The sequence below is a fragment of the Chinchilla lanigera genome, unplaced genomic scaffold (assembly GCF_000276665.1).
Source record: "Chinchilla lanigera isolate Chin_1 unplaced genomic scaffold, ChiLan1.0 scaffold00001, whole genome shotgun sequence".
Lineage (NCBI taxonomy): Eukaryota > Metazoa > Chordata > Mammalia > Rodentia > Chinchillidae > Chinchilla > Chinchilla lanigera.
The window spans coordinates 41,053,384-41,058,134 of record NW_004955402.1 but is presented as its reverse complement, the minus strand read 5'-3'; the positions used below and the strand labels follow the sequence as shown (position 1 = coordinate 41,058,134).

At 40.3% G+C, this 4,751-nt stretch overlaps 1 protein-coding gene across 3 annotated transcripts in view; it reads left to right on the top strand.

Moving 5' to 3' along the window:
* Window positions 1-4,751, top strand: part of Txnl1 (thioredoxin-like 1) — a 35,961-nt gene that overhangs the window by 597 nt on the left and 30,613 nt on the right. The window lies entirely within an intron of this gene.

Here is a 4,751-nt window from a genome sequence, read left to right as displayed (position 1 = left end):
GGCGGGCGTCTTCCCCGCCCCGCCCGAGATCCCTGCCCGGCGCTTCGACCCTCCGCGCGCTGTGTGCTCGTGGGGGCGGCCTGCGGCGCCTTCCGGCCGCTCGGGGCCGGGCCGTCTTCGCGGAGAGCCCGCTGTTGTCTGCATCCCGGCGGTTCGCAGCCGCGCTTTTCCAAACTCCGGGTTCTCCCCGCCGCCTGCCTTTCTGCAGAGCCTTTGGAGCAGTCGGCGGGGCCGCCCGACTGACCTGGGTAGTGTGTAGACCTAAGGTTCGGCCGGTGCGCTTTGAGTTGTGTTACTGATACGTCAAGATGTTTTTCAGTGTCCTTAACGTTTTTGTTTTGTTGTGGCTTAGACCCCGTCCTCAGGTGTATGCGATGCAAACACAAATAACAGTGTTTACCTCTGCGTGGTAGTAGAAAGGTGACCAGACATCTGGGTTTCCCTAGGCTCCATTTTTTATTTCGTAACTTAAGATGACAGGATTTTTGGTAAATTACAACGAAATTTATAGGTGGATACCTTATACTGGCTGGCTAATGATTGTAACATGCAGTAAATCGGCATTGAAGACCGAGATACAGTGAATGTATTTACAGATCTCCCCTTGTGTATTTTAGGACCGCGTTAGTATTTATTTATTTATTTATTTATTTACCTTTTTAAGGTAGGTCTCTCTATACAGTTCAGGCTGGCCTTGAGCTCACTTTGTAGCCCAGGCTGGTCTCGAACTCGGTGATTCTCCTGCCTCAGCCTCCCGAGTGCTGGGATTACAGGCGTGCACCATCAAGCCCAGCTGAGCAATTTTGTAATATGCACCTTCTTAATATTAGGGGTATACCTGTACATTTGTGCAGTGTCTAGGCCACAGTGAAGAGGAAATGAGCAGGCAGTCTAATTTTTAATTCACTTTTCTAACTCTGTTCAGCTGAAACTTTTATACTTATATCCATCAATATTTTACCTCCTTACCATAGAGGAAAAGATGATAAGGGTAATAAATAATTATTAATTGAAGTTGAGAAAAGTGGGGAAATGTTGCTACTAAGGAAACTTCTATTAGCCATGTGGTGTCAGTTAAGCATAGGCATAATTGTAGACACGATAAAGAACTGGTATAATTTATGTTTAACTTAAATTCCACTATTTTAGTGGAATGAAAATGAAATTTTCTTTGCTGATAAATGGATGAATTTTTAGGTTAAACACCTATTTAGGTTATGTTTATATGCCTCATAAGATTTTACTTAGCTTTATAATTCCTTTACCATGTTGACAACTAATGCATCTCTGTCCAAACTCATTGTCAGTGTAACTAGGGGTTTGTGTGTGTATAATTTTAAATTTTAATTTAATTTAATTTTTAACATTTATTTGTTGAAACAGGATCTTGCTATGTAGTTCAGGCTGGTCTTGAACTCACTTTGTAGCACATGCTGGGCTCGAACTTGTGGCTGTCCTCCTGCCTCAGTCTCCTGAGTGCTGGGATTACAGGCATGCACATTACACCCTACTAGCTTTATGTATATTGATGTTAGTATTAGACCCTCAAACAACTATATTCAGTAGAATCCAGTCAGAAACCTCTTATATCAAAGTTAATGTATCCCATTTTAGGGTGAGGGCATAGTTTTCTTTAATACCTTTTGGGGCTGTGGGTACTGGGGATTGAACCCAGGGCATTATCACTGAGTTGTATTCGCAACTCTTGTTTCTTATTTTGAGACAGGGTCTTGGTAGGTTGCCCAGGTTGGGCTGAAACTTGCTCCTCCTACTTCAGCTGCCCATAGAGCTGGGATTATACGTGGGTACCACCACACCTGGCTTTCTAGCACCTGTTTTAAAATCTTTTTTCCAGTCCTGTTTTAAGTCATATTCCTTATTTTCAGCATCCATGCCTTGACCCACCTTGTGTAAATTACAACCACTAAAACAATACATACCTTATTGTTTGGGAATCTTCAGTAGCTCTGTAATATTTTTTTTTAGACCTTTTAAAAGTAGTTTTATATATATATATATATATATATATATTATATATATCACATAAAATTTACCACTTCAGTAATTTTTGTGTACTTTGTTTTTGGGGGGTTGGTTTGAAATAGGGTCTCACTATATAGTTGAGTCTTCCCTTTGTTGAACTGAATATGTAGCCCAGGCTGACCTCAACTTGCAGCACTCCTCCTGCCTCAGCCTCCCAAGTACTGGAACTGCAGGCATGTGCCACCACACCCAGACTTCTTGGTTTTGTTTTGAGACAGGGTTGTGTGATTCAGGGTGACTCTGAATTCATTGTGTAGTCCAGACTGGCCTCTAACTTGTGCCATCTTTCTACCTCATCTTCCCAAATACTGGGATGTGCATGCACCACTAGGTTTGGCTACCACTTAAGCAGTTTTTAGGCATACAAATCAGTGGTATTGAGTACCTTCACAATTTGTGCTATTACTATTGCTTCATCATCTCATAGAGAAATTCTTACTCATTGAATAGGAACTCCCCACCCTCACTTCTCCAGAGGGACAAAAGTGTGTACTTACTGAACACTACACAGCCTCACCTCTACCTGCCCACTCTCTTGGTAACCTTTTTTCTACTTTCTGTCTCTGGGAATTTGTCGTTTTGGAGATCTTACATGAGTGAAAGCACAGTAATATTTGTCCTTTTTTCTGACATATTTCATTTAGTGTATTTCGTGGTTAATCAGTGTAGTATGTATTAGAATTTATTCCTTTTTATGGCTGTATAAATACTGCATTATATGTGTATACATTCTTCTGTTGATGGACCCTGGGGTCATGTTCATCTTTAGTTGTGGTGATGCTACTGTGCTGTGGACATTGGTGTGCTAGGATCTCTTGTAGTCTGTTTTCAATTCAGTTTTCAGTACACACAGCCTTAAGTAATTTAACTGTGGCTCTGCATACAAACTAATTTAAGCCCTCAGGAAATTCACTCTGATAATCTTTTTCCTTCTACAAAATGGAAAAAATACCGTATCCTTTTCATGTGGTTTTAAGAATGAGAAATTATGTTTATGTGAAATCTATATTATGGTAATATTTTAAGAACAAATGTCTCCACATAGTTACTTCTTGAGTATGTCTACATACATTTTATTAGTTTTAAGGAATAGAGTTTTGTTGTTATGATATATAAATGACTGTTAAAAGAATATATATTTCTCCCTCATATATAGTATGGCTGAATTTTTTTTGAACTGGTGAATATATCACTTTTTTTTCACTTTTGTAGGCAGTATTTCCTGTCCAGTTTTCTTTCTTTTTTTGTGTGTGTGTATTTTTGAGACTGGGTTTTGCTGGCCTTCAGACTCACAGCGTTCCTCTTGCTTCAGCCTCCCACCTGCTGGGATTACAGGTGTGAGCCACATGCCTGGTTTTTCTTTTTGACTTTTTTTTTTCTGGTACCAGAGATCGAACTCAAGACCTTGCACTTGCCAGGCAGGAGCTTGTGCCACTGAGCTATATCTCCAGCCCAGCAGAGCTATATCCCCAGCCCCTTTTTGGTTTTTTGAATCAGGGTTTCACTGTGCAGTTCAGGCTGGTCCTGAACTGTCTTGTGTAGTCCTTGCTGGCCTCGAACTCACAGCAGTCCTCCTGCTTCAGCCCCATGTACTGGGATTACAGGCATGTGCTACCGTACACAATTTATGTATTCAATTTACTTAAGGCAGGTGTTACTTTGTAGCTAGGTATCATTGTTACCATGTAAGAAGGATATCAGAATATTGTGAAGATGTTAAGGTTACGGTAGCTTGTCCAAGTAGTACCTTGATTATGTATATGGTAAATTAATTACATATAGCTGATGACTGAAAGTACTTTAGGGAAATACAGAGGTTTATTGGATAGGCTGTAGGAACCAGGCAGATAATGTTAATAAGTGAATTGAGTAGTTTTATAACTAGGGCATGTTGAGACTTTGAATTAAACTTTTTTTGGAGACAGGGTCTCGCTGTATAGTTCAGGGTGGTCTTAAACTCACTATGTAGCCCAGGCTGGCCTCGAACAGTACTGATTCTTCTGACTCAGCCTTCTAAGTGCTGGGATTATAGGTGTGCGCCACCATACCTGGCTCGGATTAAACCTTTTATTTGAAGAAAAATAAACTTTTTATTAAAGTATACACAAAAATGTGCACAAATATGAAAGTGTATAGTTTGATAAATTTAGCAAATGATTATACCTGTTCAACCAAAATTTACATTGAGAAATAGGTTTTTTTTTCTTATTTTGAGACGGAGTAGTTCAGATTGGCCTTTTATTTATTTTATTTTCAGACTGGCCTTGAACTCACTATGTACCCTAGGTTAGCCTCAAACTTGGTATGAACCTCCTGCTTCAGCCTCAGGATGGTGTGTGCCATCACACCTGGCAAGAAATAGATCATTACAAGCACCCTAAGATCTGTACACCTTCCAGACCTGCCAACAGTCTCCTTCCTGTTACTCTTAGAATTTTTTTTTTTTTTTTTGGTCAGACGGGGTCTTACTATGTAGTCCAGGCTGGCCTTGAACTCAATATATAGCCTAAGCCTCAAACTTGGAATTCTCATTACAAGTACATAACTGTAATCCCAGCACTTGTGAGGCTGAGGCAGGAGGATGGCTTCAAGTTCAAGGCCAGCCTGCATTACATAGTAAGGTCAAGGTCAGTCGGAACTGCATAGCAAAATTTTGTCTCAAAAAACCAACCTTTCTCCCCAAAGCATATAGTTTTTTTTTTTTTTTT